Here is a 12,836-nt window from a genome sequence, read left to right on the forward strand (position 1 = left end):
CTCCTGGCTTGTTTGCCAGGGCTCCTAATGAGTCCTTTCAGAGTAGGCAAGTGTTGGTGCCACGACGGCTCCCTATGGCACAACCATCTGGGCACAGAGATCCATCCCAAAAAGGGACTCCTTCATTTAGATTAGTCTTGCTTCAAATACAATTTTCATTGCAGCTTTCACTGTGTGACCCTGGAAATGTTTCAGCAATAAATAAATAATGGAGAAACCAATTGAGTCAACATCCTGTACTTTCTTAGTACTTTCTTGCTTTATGAAATGCTGTAGCTCACACATCTGTCAAATAGATCCCTTAGACTGTAAACTCTGGGACAAAGCTATGTCTTTTGTGAAGTGCTCAGCACTACTAGGCAATAAAAAGTAAATAAAATACAAAGCATCTATGTAGAATTTTTTCAGTCCACCCTTTGGCATGATCTCACGTGACCTTTTGTAGTCATACCAGCAGTACTGAATAGATGAGCAGTGCACAAGCAGATGATACAGTTTTCTTTCAGCAGCAGAGCTCCCTTTCAGGAAACCTCTTTACAGCATTTTCTTCCATTTTGCAAGATTCTTTTTCTCCCATTTTCATTCTTACTATTTTTCATTCATCTAAATTCTGGGGTAGAGAGAACAGTTAACTATTTTTAATAATACTTCTCATTAAGAGTTTTGTTTTGATACTGGAACAACTGCAGTACAATGCATCTGGTTTTGAACTTGTTCATCCACCAATCCTACTCCTTTCTACTGTGCTGCATGTTAACATCATTCTTTGCAAACCTAATGACCTGAAGAAATTAAAGGGATACTAGAAGACACCATGACTGTGAAAAGAGAAGTTGCTGTGGAAAGTGAAAAATCCTTACTGTAATTTAAATTGTGCTTATATCAGTCAGGGAGTTTTTTCAGTGTGAGAAGAATGTGGTAACACTGGTATAATTATGAACTGCCTTATGAGGTTAAACTCAATGTCTATTTTTAACAGTATCTTATGTGTAACATTAACTGTCAGAGGTTTATTAGGGAAGAGTGTGAGAGCTGAGAAACTTTTCCTTTAAACTTTAAGGGACTTTGGAAAGGTTATTTCTTGCTGAGTCCTCTGACCTCCTGGCAGTCAGGGCTTTGAGGCTTCTAAACTAAAGATTTTCTAGAGCTGCTTGTGTTGCCTACAGTGTTGTTGCCTTATATTTACTTCTATGTCCAGAAGCATCCTATGCAAATGCTAGTATAACCCTATACTAAGAAAGTAGTTTATGTACTTTGATTTAAGCCTTGTGTTGTATTGACCATTTCCTGGAAATTCCTAAAAGTAATAAATTAAAAAAAAGTTTACTTTGCCATATCATACATAGCTTTATATGCTGTCACCTTTCAGTCACCTCTTCCTGTCTTCCCATATCTTATAGTCTATACTATGTATCAAATATATCAGTCCTCCTTGCCACTCTTCTCTCTCCTACTTCTTTTATCTTTCTGAAAAACAGGACACATGAAATAAGACACAATTTTTCAGGTGTAAAACTCATGCCTTAAGTTTCATCTTTCATATTTCCCATTATTTATTATATATATATATATATATATATATATATATGCATTAGTATATAACTTTGAACTTCATATAAAGTGTTAGCAAGTTCTTTTCATGGTTTAGTTGGACAAAACAATCCTTTTCCAGCCTGGGAGCCAAGGACACCATTGCAGCTTCAGGCCCCAAAAAGTATAAACAGTGAATTGAGGAGAGCAATCTGGGAGGATGGGACTTCATAACCTGAAGCTGTAATTGGGCAAATAACCCCAAAATGGAAATGGACCAAAACTTGTAAAAGTGTGAAAACGTGTGATCCATCATCCATCTTGGGTGTAGCCTTGGCCAGGCTCTTGTACTGCCCAAGGTGTGTCCTCTGAAGGCATTTTTAATAAATACCCACTTTATTCCTTCAGCTCTGTCTAGCCTCTGTTCTAGGTGGCCTCTCAAGGCATCAAAACTGGTCTCTGCTTAATGCATTTTTTTTCCTAATCATTCCTAAAACATCATATTCCTCTGAACTTGCAGACAGTTTTTTCAGCAAACTATCCACAAAGACTTCCATATCCCTTTCCTGGGTGTTAATTCCAAATTTAGAGTCTATCATTGTGTATGCATAGTTAAGGTTGTTTTTCTCATGTACACTGCATTGTATTTTTTTTTTTTTTAATATAGCATTTCATTTGCCATTTTATTTCTCAATCAATTAGTATTGGAAAATTCTTCAATACTTTCCAAACAACTTCAGTCCCTGGGAATTTGATAAAATAAAAAAATTGGAATCTATTCCCTTTAAATTTGACCTCATATTCATTACTTTTATAATGGCTTAATAGGTTTTTTTCTGTCCATATTTATAACCTGGGCTGCATCATGGGATGTACCTGAGAAAATACAAAAGTTTGCAGCAATGTTTCTTTCCTAAGTACAGCTTATTGCAGTAGTAAATGCCAGGCAATTCTGAAGGATGGGGCAATATCCTCTTCAATTAGAGGTGTGCGTATGGGGAAAATGCAGCAACTTAAAATCATTTCACCTGAGCCCATCTGGTCTCGTTTGTATAGGGAAAAATGCTGGATTCTGCCCATCACTTATAATAATTCCTGAATTCAAAATGAGTTATTGCTAGTCTTCTAGGTGCTGGGCAAGTCAGACCAACAGTCTGTAAACTTACATGAAACAGGGTTTAAAATAAGTGTATTTCATTCTCATTTTCTACACTTTTTCATTTGAGTACTTTTCTAAAATAGCAAAGGAAGGCTTCCCCTGGGTACTTCTGGGGGGTCTAGTTAGTAATCACCCACAGCAAAAGTCATATTGTTATCTGAAAGGGAGGGTACAAGTTGAGCAAGGTCATTCACTCACATGTCCCTCTGCTGTGGACAGGAGACATGCATATGGCTCTTCTGAATCATGCAGTACTTAAAAATTCCCTTTTGTATCTGGGGTCAGGACATTGGTTCTACATCTCCTAAGCAAAGAACAGTCACAGTAACAAAGACAACTCCCCGCAGGTGAACGCTTTGTAGTGAAACTGAATTCAATGTGGAATGAGATGGGAAGAAACCAGAAGAAAATCAGGAGACAGAAACTCTATTTAGGTAATTACAGATATTTGGAATGTGAATTCTTATGAATAAAAATTTGTTTTTCCTAAATAAAATAAAAGACTGTTTCTTTTGGTTATATATAAAAAAAACCCCAAAAAACCTCAACAAACCAAAACCAAACCAAAAACCAAACACAATAACATATTAAAAAATCACACTAATTCCATGGGAAAAAAACTTTTCCCCCTAAGCATTTTTGTACTTTGGGTTTGGTTTTTTTTTTTGCCAAAATTTGATGGAAAATATTTTTCATTTTCTTAGCAGTTCTCATTAAAATGTTTTCCATAACCTCTGTGACATAATCTACTCAGCCAAGTGAGGAAGATGTCAGAACCATATATAGAATAGCCTCTGTTTACTACCCAGAGCATTTTGCTGTATTTGCCTAATTGTCACTTCTTGTGAAAAAACACCCCAAAGTTCACCTTTGTTTGAAGGTGATAGTTTTTAGCTCTTTTCTCTTGTTCACCTCCCGAGTGTTGTCACCCACAAGAAGGAGTGAGCTGGTTCCTGTGTGGCTTGTGCCACTGCTGTCAGAGAATCACCTCATCAGATGCAGCTGCAGAAGTCTCTGTATTGATGATGCTGGATGAGTAAAAAGGGTGATTCCACATCCAGAGGGAGAAAGGGAATGGTGAAATTGCTGAGAAGAAGCCTCTGTCCTGTCTTTTTAACTCATGAAGTGAAACAAATTTGATAAAAAATATTTCGAGCATGATAACTGGGAAACCTTCAATTCTGTTTCTGCAAAATCATACTTATAGAATATAACTGCAGTTTGATACACTAAATTGCTCATAAAATATTAGTTTTAGTGAGGTTTATTGCCAATAAAAATGATACTTTTCACCTACATCCTGTGATCTTCTCTTGCATTTCCCGGTCCCTAACAGTCCTGTATCTGCATGTCTGAGAATTAAATATCCTGCTGTCACACCCTCTATACTTTTGTACCAAAGCATTTCTTACTTACATGAAGCTACTTCTCAGCTTCAAAAAAAAATGTACAATCAAGTAATGCAATGCTTTTCTCAAATCACACACACACATTCTCTATTTTCTGTTTAATTTTCATATTAATTAGAGCTCATAAAATATTGCCTGGATTTGAAGATATGCATTTTCATCCCACGGTTTTGGCCTTTCTGTATTCAAACTTGTATTATTCTCTCCATGGTAAGGTTAAAGTATATCTCAAATAAATCTGTCTCTTTGGCTCAGCTCTAGCTGGCTTCCAGCCCCCGTCCCCCACACCAAGAAAGCTGCAGACTAAATAATTGCTGTCATTCAGCTATAGCCATGTGCTGTGTTTGCAGAACTAGAATCTGTTTCCCTAGAGAATCAGTCTTTGATGCCTTAAATGCTGTAAGTATAAGTTCTTACTAGTACTCTGATAGCCAAGACATGTCAGCTTTTATCCAGGTATTTCTTATTCAGAAATATGTATCAAAGATGCAAGGTGGGTTTATCTGTTGCATTAGGTGAAGTTTATGAAACAATTTAGTGCTGTAATGGTCCCATCTAGCGCTAAGATTTCTGGAGAGAAATTAATTCATAAGCTGTTGGTTTATTTACTAGTTGATACACAATGATTCATACTCTAAGGACTAGGGATTATTGGTAGAAAGTTTTTTCATTGAGCATTTTTTAAAAGAGGTCAGATTTTTTAATAATCATTGATGTATACATACTTATAAAAATTGCCCAAAATACATTTTATGTTAACTTTCTCAGACTTTTGCTGTGCTAAATAGCACTGTAATCTTTAAGTAAGTGCAAGGCAAGCAGGGGTGCCTGTAGGGGAAGAAAATGCTACTTTGCAAAAGGGTGAAATTATCTGACCTTATGTCACTTAGAGCACTCTTTAAAAAACCCATAAGTGGTCCTTAAAAGCACATCATGTGGTCATTGAATTAGAAATGCAGGGATGGAATAGATTCCAAAGGTTATATTGTCCAGTCCTCTGGCTCTGGGGAAGGAACAAATACACCAGAGCTTCCTACAGAGATTTTTATCTGCTACTTTTTTTTAGAATTTCTGCTAAAAGACTCTCCAAGGGTGTCCTGTTCGAGCTTTCTCCTCTCAATTTTTTTTTATTAATATATGACCTATATAGTCTTTACTGCAAGTTATACTGTGATCTTTTTGTCTTTCCTTCACATGAACAATTGGTAACAATTGATCATTGTCTTTCCTATTAACAATCTGCCATATCCTAGAAGATCTGTCAAGTCTTTGTCTTCCGAGGCTAAAAGAAACCCTTATTTTTGCAGTTTTCCTTCACTACTAATACTTTCTAAGCCCTCTTCTCTTCCCTGCTGTTTTCTTCTGTATTCTTTCCATAGTGACTATGTGTGTTTTGGACTACGGCAGTGAAAGCCCCTGGCACTCCTTCAGCTGCATTCTCCCTGTAAACAAGTAGGAGGAAATTATTCTGATCTATATCTTACCTGCAAAATGCTTGACAACAGATTTTCCCTTTCCTTCTTTTGCAGTAATACTGCACTGTTGACTCACAGGTCTTTACTATTACTCTTAAACTTCTAGGTCCTTCTTTCCTCACTTGGCATTTTCAGTATTCATTTCTCCTTACTAGTTATTTTGCTCTGAACTTTATTTCTTTTTTATTAATTTCTTTTTAATTCTAGATTATGTATTTATTAGGACAGTTTTGGATTCTCAGTCTGTTCTCCAGACTTCTGTAATCCTCACATATCCTATTTCATCTACAATATTTTTAAACTTTTTATTCCATACTTTTAATGAAAGCACAAAACTGAGCTGGGCCTGAAATCTCTGAGGGATACAGTCTGAAAGAAAATCCCCATTTGATACTTTGAAAAGAGCTTTCCAAGAAGTCACACACAGTCTCTATATGCTTTTTCATCTAGATGACATTTCCCTTATTTTCCTATGAGAATTTAATATGAAAAAATATTAAATTTCTTACTGTACTCAATATACTGCAAATTTATTCTTCTTCCCTCTGTCATGGTTTAACCCCAGCTGGCAACTCAGCACCACACAGCCACGTGGTCACTCCCCCCACAGCGTGATCGGGGAATCGGAAGGGTAAAAATGAGAAAACCCATGGGCTGAGATAAAGACAGTTTTATAAGGGAAGAAAGAGACTCTCACACAAGCAAAGCAAAGAATTCCTTTGTCGCTTCCCATGGGCAGCCCAGTGTTCAGCCATCTTCAAGCAAGCAGGGGTCCATCATCACGTGTAACGGTGACTTGGGAAGACAAACACAATCACTCTGAACATCCTCCCTTCTGTCTTTTCCCCTCAGCTCTATACTCTGAGCACAGTACTGTATGGTGTGGAATGTCCCTTGGGTCAGCTGGGGTCAGTTGTCCCAGCTGTGTCCCCTCCCAGCTCCCTGTGCACACTGAGGATGGGGTGAGAGGTGGAAAGGCCTTAACTGAGCAGTGTAAGTGCTGCTCAGCAGTGACTAAAACATCCCTGTGTTAACAACACTGCTTCCAGCACAAATACAAACCAGACCCCCAAACCAGCTACTATGAAGGAAATTACACCAGCCAAAATCAGCTCACCCAGTAATACAGTTATCCTGCCCCAGGAGATTAGCGTGGCTCAACACAGCTAATTTTTGCAAAATACACACTGCTTGATTTAATTATTCTTCTGGTGTTTCTGAGTTTTCTCTGTACGCATTTATTCCATCTAAATGCAGTCTGTAGTTAGGTGAAGTGTCCTGTTTTCTTTGTATTTCCATTATCTCTCTTTTAAAGATACACATTTTCTTATTTTCTGAGACTATTCCTCTCTACTATGACTTCTCACATGTAATCACTGATGCTTCATATAAAGTATTATTTCTTTATGCACTTGGAAGTAAATTTAATCAAGTACTGGACGCTTTAAAATAAAATACTTATTAAAAAATATTAGGCACTCTTTGTTAACTACTGAAATTCAAATTTTGTCATCCAAATAGTATAGGAGGTTTAAAAGCAGCTTGAAAGAGCCATCATCATAAAACTGTGCTTCAAACTATGTAAGAGGTGTTTGAAATAACAAAAACTTGTTTTACACAAGTATCCAAGACTCTTTTAAAGCCTTTTTTGCAGTTCTTTTGGAGCATTTCACTTTTTGTTCCTTGAAATGGTTTCTTATTGTGTTATCTTGTAATGTAAGGAGCTAAAGCAATAGTTCAATAAAACCATATTTCAGGCAGAATCTTGAGTGGTGGGAAGAAGATTGTGTAATGCCTGAGGTGAACAGGTAATTTTTTTAGAGGTATTTTGAGCATATTCATGTTGTACATGCACCTGATGCACTTAGCACATGTAAACCTTACAGAGAGATTTAACATTCAGATCAGGTAAACTCCCAGCCAAATACACTCATGAATACAGAAGTAATTACTGAGCTCTAAGGACACGTTGTGAGGACATTATCATTTGTCAGCAGGATACCAGTGACTGCTGTCATGGAAAATTTACATTAGCATCATTGTTAAATAGTCTGTTTACTAGTTTCTTAATGACCTGCAGCAAACAATGATTTGAACTACTTTATGAAGTTCAGTGTGGAAGTCTGCAGTTATGCTGAATGTATTTTCATAGGTTAATGATATTAAGACAGAATCAACAGCAGCTGTCAAGTCATATGCAACCAAATCATCTGTGAATAGATCTAGGTGGCAGTTGTTTCTGTGCTGCTAGTGTAGGTTAGAGATGTAAATTCAGTTTCTAAATATGCACTTGAAATAAAAGTATCCAGGTAGCTGTGCTGGAGTATGAAGCCCAGGGAGGACTCTGAAAATCCATATCACAGGTTAGGAAAAGCAGGACTTCCTAAGCCAAAGCTGCCAAGAGCTATTCACTGTAGCAGATCAGAAGTTTCTAGGATAGAAGTGGGAACAAATCAAAACATATATGGTTTTCTTGGTAATTACATCTCAAGAGTTACTTAAGGAACACCAGACAGTGCTAATAGGCTTACAAATATTTTCTTAGGTTTCACTGGCAATTATCTTCTACTTAATAGCTGAGAATTTGGAAATTTCTTTTTAACTTCCACAAATTATGATTTGAGCTATGATCAGATGTTCCTGGAAAGATTTAATTAAACCTTATTCATTGAAAAAATATGCTTGATTTCTGATGATGCATGACAAGCTTTACCTGTATTTAGTATTTGAAGGAATTCTTTGCCTGAGCTGTCTAACAGGTTTCATGGAGGAAAAATCTGACTTAACTGTTATTTGGCACACCTAACAGAAAGAAAATGTTCTTTTAAAGGTCAGTGTGCAGCGTGTTGCTTTATTTTTCTTTATCAAACATAATAAAAAATATTGGTCTGTTTAACTCGCAAGTAGGCAAAATGCATGTAAAGACGGACTTCTTAGAATTCTATTTTTGTAGAATGATGGGGGTGGGCATTGCGGTCAGTCCATGCTTTTCCCTGGCTCCAGAGCGGGCTCTTTGTGGCGACAGCTTTCTTCAGGAGCTGTCCACCTGCTGGACATGGGGTCTTCCTTGGCTCTGGGTATCCCTCCACGGTGGTCACTGCAGGGGAAGCTCTGCTCTGGCACCTGGGACACCACCTCCTGCTCCCTTTCCGCTGTCCGTGGTATCTGCATGCCGCCCTTTCCAAACTGGGGTGCCTGGCTCACTCCTTGACGGGAGCCACAGGAGCAGGGACTGCTCTGGAAGCAGGTGTCTGTAGTTCCCACCTGTGTGTCTGTACACACCTGTGTGTTTGTCTGTGACAGCCTGCTGCTTTTCAGCTGATCGCTTCATCATGTGCAGAGAATGATCAAAAGGAAGAAACAGCATGAAACTCATGATATAAAATGTGCTTTGGCAGAAGATTGAATATTCACAGAACACCTTGAATAGTTTTGTGAAGCAAGACATAAATTACGTTATTAGAGTAAGAATTTGTTATTTTATCTTACTTACTTGAAAGGGTCTTGGGGGGAATTTTGTGAACTGTTCTTCAACCCTTCTTTCATTTTCAAATTAAGAGCTTGTGTTTTTCTGTGAGTAGGTTGTGCTAACTCTCCAACCAACAAAACATCTGAATTCCTCCTATATCTTCATTATTACATTCAGTAGGCTTTCTATCCTTTAAAAATGATTCTGTATATTTTATTAAATTATACAGAACAAAATGTTTTTTGAAGGAAACTGATTCCTTGTGAAAATGTCTCTGCATTTATTTTGAATAATTACTGCTATTCTGTGTATACAAGATGAAATGTCTCCTCATTTCCATAGTTTTTAGACTGCCTCACAGTACTGTGGGCTACCAGGAGCAACAAGCAGTGGGGATTCCTACATTCAACATTTTTTGATACTTTTAGGATTTAGGCTACAGTATAGTCCTGGAAGAAGAAAGGGCAGCCTTAGAAAAATGGTGTTAGTTAAGTCTTGCAATTGAGTGTTCCATATATTCAAGAGAGCTTAATGAGGGAAAATATATCAAATTTAATGTTTTCTAATATTATTGGCCAATGCATCATTGTAGCACATTCATCACATCTCTGCATGAAGGCTCTTTGTAGGTCTTTTCCAACCTAAACCATTCTTTGATTCTGTGATTGTAGATAAAGATGGGTTGAATTTTTCCACTAAATATTTACTCACTTGAATAATGACTACATACCGAGTCAGAATTATGTGGAAAAAATATTCAAAGTAGTTGTGTAATGAGAATTTATAGTAATGACAGTTTACATTATGTCTTAAAACTAACAAATTTAAAATCACAAATGCAGGTCCAACTCCTTGATTTTCACAGTCCTAACTGCTTGATTTTACTATTTTAGCTGCATATCTTGTAGGGCTTTTCTTCTTCTGTAGCATAACTTTAAGAAGGAAGTAAAAGAGCTGCTCCAACAGGGTAAGTACTGAATGTAAAAATGAGAAAAATTGATTTCTCAAGTTCCATTGTTGCATTCGTCAAAATTACATTGGACGCTGTGCTTGTCTTTTCTTAAATTTTCCTCTTAGTGTTCAGTGTCTTTTGAATAGATTTATATCTACCTATAAAGAAAAATAGATCTTTCACTATTATGCAAACCCAAAAATGATAGTGATTAAAATCAGTAAAATTTACTGATTTTGCAAATCAGTAAAATTATTAAACTTAGACTAAAATAAAATAAAATAAAATAAAAGTTCTTGAACTCTAATGGAGCTGGGAAATTTATGAACTTCTAAATTTTTATCAGGCTTATCTTGAAGCATGAGAGCTGATATAATAATCACCTTTTTCTTTATGGCATGAACAAACAGGCTTCTACAGAAAATTTCTTGAAAACTCTCTAGTAAGTCTCTAGTAAGAGTATACTCATGAATTAATAGGTTCTTTCCCCAAAAAGTGTGGGAGCTTTTAACGGAAGGTGAAATTTACTCTGCTAAAAAGAACTTATGCAAATGCTCAGAAACCCTGTTTATATAGGACAGGGTCCTATAAAAAGACCTGACTTAACTAATGAATGAGATTTTTCAAGTCTGAGTAAGGAAGCAGTATCACTTACTGTAAGAAATCCAGGGAATTTCTGTAGAGCAGAGGAGGGAATAATCAAAAAAATCTGAAAACTGGCAACACTGAGCTAGTTTATCCAGATCTAAGCATACAGCTATTCCACCTAAATGCAGAATATTTTTACAAAGTGTGTATTATTAAATACAGTTAAGATTTAGCAAATGAGGAAACATTAGGCATATTTAGTTATTTTTTAGTAAAATATGTAGTATCTATAATTCAAGATTTGCTGTTGACGCTAGCTGAAGATGTCATTGACATGGGAATTGGGAGCTGGGGATCTTGACCTAAGGGAACAAATATGTTCTTAATTTGAAAGAGCTTAAAACAAGATCAGATAGAGGAGTAGATATTGCATAATAAGGGACAAATCACATTAATAGGCAGACAGATACATTATTGTAATCCATTCTCTTCCTAATCTTGTTTGATCCTTACTGTGTGGCCTGCCACTATGAGGAAGAAATCATAATGTGGGATTTATTTCCAAGCTTCAGTTCTTAACATGAACTTTTCACCCTGTATCTGAATACCTGCACACCTGGCTTGGGTGGCCAGTTCAAAGTGTGTGATTTCAAACTTGAAGAGAGCTCTTCCAGAAACACTGTGTCAACCAACTTTCTTCCTCATTATTTCCTCCTTAAGAGATAACTAAATCATACCTTTGGAAAGTTGACTTAAAGGCTTATTGATAACGTACCATTAGATTTGGGGGAAAAAATAATTAAAAACTTGCAAAATAAAAACAACCTAGTATGTTTCCACTGCTGAGATAAACAAAAATGGAAATCCTTGTGGGTTAATTTATTTCTAATAGACTTCTGGAAATATCACATTGTTGTGAAAGTCTACAACATCTGGATGTACAGTCCTGGTGTTACTTCTTGCTTTGCCAGCTCATTTCTGTTTGGAAGTCATCAAATAACAAAAGCACTTATTATATTAATCATAAGTTAGGAAATTCTAGGTTTGTGTTATCCCAAATGGAGAAAAATAAGAAAAAATGAAAGCTGATTTTGTTTTTTAACCTGGATTTGGTACATCTTGCTCTGGAAGAGATCTAAGCTGCATCAGGAAACCTCATCTCACAGTTTGAGAGCACTTGATCCATGCAGGTGAAAATATAGACATATATTGTGGTTACAGTGAAGAAACAAATATATCCAGTTAATTCTGAATCTAAAGGCATTGTCAAATTGCAAAATAAAAAGTCTTGCAGTGTGCCAGACATACAATAAAAACAACAGAAGATAGTCTGGAAAGGTATCATCTGCTTTGCAGGAAATCAAAATTGCTGTGTTTTTCCCTTGGTGTCTCTGCAGAGAGGAAATGAATGTAAATGTATAGCTATGTTCATATATTCAAAACTACTGAAAATTATTGCAAATTGAAAACCGGACTGGTTTTCTGATAAAATTTAATGGAAATCAGCTGTGACTTTTTCTCTCAAACAGTATCAATTTTCATAGTTAGTCTTTTGCTCTTAATCTTACACTGAGTTGGTGAACATTTTAGAAAAAATGCTTTTTAAGTGTTTAGGCCTATTTCCTCAGGCAGAGGTAGAAAGAAACCTTGTAGAAATCTAGTAGTGTATATTTCAAGATATTTGAAGTTGCTCTTGTTATTAGTGCTCTGAGATTATTATAAATGTTATAATGAGATTTTTTTATAAGTGTTCTGAGATTCCTTCAGGTACTATGCACATGAAGAAATGAACTGTACTGCTTCGGATGGCCCACCAAAAATGTTTTTACTAGGAAACAAACCCCAGCCAAATAGAGAAGTGGGAGCTGGCTGAGAAGGATGTCAGGTAATAATAAAAACAGTGAAAGCTGAGAGAGGTTAAGACATAATCAAATTATCTTCGAGTGGTCAAGACTTACTGCAGTCTCTTTAGTTTCCTCCTCAACAAAAAATGCATCCCCATGTGAAAAAACCTATCAATTGTTGTTAATAGGAATTTAAAAGATTATAATATGTGAACTTCAAAAGTTTGACTGTTTGTTTATTACATTCAAAAATATGTGTTCAAGCATACAATTCAAACATACCTTAGACATAGTACATGTCCTAAATATTTACACAGTGTGTGGTCTTGATCCTGTAAAATTATTTACATTTATAAGTTAACATTGAAATAATCCTACTACTTCTGAGGAATTATTCAAAGTTAATACAA

The sequence above is a fragment of the Cyanistes caeruleus genome, chromosome 3, assembly GCF_971803275.1.
Source record: "Cyanistes caeruleus chromosome 3, bCyaCae1.hap1.1, whole genome shotgun sequence".
Taxonomy (NCBI): Eukaryota; Metazoa; Chordata; class Aves; order Passeriformes; family Paridae; genus Cyanistes; species Cyanistes caeruleus.